At 44.4% G+C, this 1,713-nt stretch overlaps 1 protein-coding gene across 1 annotated transcript in view; it reads right to left on the bottom strand.

Moving 5' to 3' along the window:
• STC1 (stanniocalcin 1) overlaps window positions 1–1,713 on the bottom strand; it is a 6,146-nt gene that overhangs the window by 3,628 nt on the left and 805 nt on the right. The gene's annotated exons all lie outside the window — the stretch shown is intronic.

The following is a 1,713-nucleotide window of genomic DNA, read 5'->3' as shown; positions in this document are numbered from 1 at the left end:
ATCCTGATTCCAGGCATTCCCAGCTTCATTCCAACTCCCTCTGGAGAAGGAGAAGCAATGAGGAAGAGCACCAGGTGCTCAGATCCTCTCCAGGGGCTCAGTTCCCAAACCCATGGCTTTGTGAAAACAGGACTGAAGTGATGGTGATTGCCAAGGAGATGCCACGAAATTTGCACTCCTTGGGATGTATTTGTGCTTCCCTGAGAAGCCTGAAGCACCAAGAAATCAGATTTTAGCCCGTGAGTCCATTATTAGCACTAAAAAGGACTTGGTGCTAAACCCTGACCTGGTGGTTTGCAAGCACAGCCAAGAAAGGTCATTTTTTGCTGAAGATTTCGTGAGGAGCAGGGACATTTGGGCAGAGAAAGTTGAGGTGAATGGAGCTGACCATGTATAATTAAAATCCTGCAGGCAGTAGTTAGGCTGAGCAGGAGGGTATCCATGTCATCCCAGCTTTTCTCGTGCAGATCCCGTGCCTTTTAACAATGAATCAGCACTATTGCCACATGATTGCCCCGAAATTAGGAGGGATTAACCTTTTTTTTTTTTGAGATGAACATCTGTCCCCTTATGTGTCTGGGCAAGGCATATTCATTACTTTTGCAGCTCGTGTTACCAGACATTCTTTTAGGAAGAAATGCAAAGCCATGGAGCTGTGAGGTGTGGGAAAAGTGAGGGTTTGGTGGAAGAGAACACACCTTATTAAGGGCTGAGTTGTAGCCTAAAAATGATTCTTTACAACTGGGATTTTTTTTTTTTTCACAGAAAAAAAAAGGAGAAATAATATTAAATAATAATAATTAGAAAAAAAACCCCAAACAGTTAACGCCTCCTCATTCTTGCCTGTGGGCCTGAAGGGAGAAATCTTTGGTCAGCTCATCCTCTCCCCAGCTCACAACCTCCCCAGTGCACGAGTCACCCCCCCAATTCTGCTGCCACAGGTTCAGATTCTAACTTTGCTCTGCAGCAGACTTAAGGAGGAATTAAGCTTTTATTGTTTTAGGCACGGTGCAAGAGTGAGACCCCATGTTTCTATAGCAACCAAATACAAAAGGAACTCGAGCAAACACCCTGCTCTAATGCTGCAGAGCCTTGCAGATCTAAAATAAGGCAGCTGTTAATGAGCTCTGAATTAGAGCCTTAATATCTTTCCAGTACAGTAGAAGAGAGATTTTTAATTCCCATTGTTCGAGACAATGTCTCCAACTTATCTAAAGCATCAAAGTGGAGACATCCAGAGCTGACTTGCCAGCGATTTTTTTTTTGCCTCCATTGTAAAAGCAAGTTTGTTAAATGTCACAATCGTATTTTTACCGTCCCAGCTCGCTGATAGCAATCAGTTTGGGGAAATAAAGGCGAGCAGGGGACAGTTTCTAGGTTACTGCATTCTCCAAAGTCGCAGCTCTCTCTCTCTCCTCCTCTTGGAATGGGCAGATGTTTGGCAGAACAATGGTTCAGGCCAATTTGCACGGATTTTTATCAACTTCCTAAAAAGCGAGGGGTTTAACACCAAAGTAGGGCTGGGATTGGAGAGGGGAGGGAGGTACATGCAAGCAGGGAAAATAATAATAATAACAACAATAATAATAATAATCAAAAGTACATGGAACTCATTTAGGAGCTGGGGGAGGAGGAGAGAGGCTGGATTTTTGCATCCTCACACACCGGCTCCCTGCCCCGGCTCCTGAAGGAGATTCCTTCTCCAGCTCTGCA

Source organism: Manacus vitellinus, unplaced genomic scaffold (assembly GCF_001715985.3).
Source record: "Manacus vitellinus isolate BGI_N305 unplaced genomic scaffold, ASM171598v3 scaffold_74_pilon, whole genome shotgun sequence".
In the NCBI taxonomy this organism is placed as follows: Eukaryota; Metazoa; Chordata; class Aves; order Passeriformes; family Pipridae; genus Manacus; species Manacus vitellinus.
The sequence above is the reverse complement of the archived record's forward strand: the minus strand, read 5'-3'. Positions and strand labels throughout refer to the sequence as shown.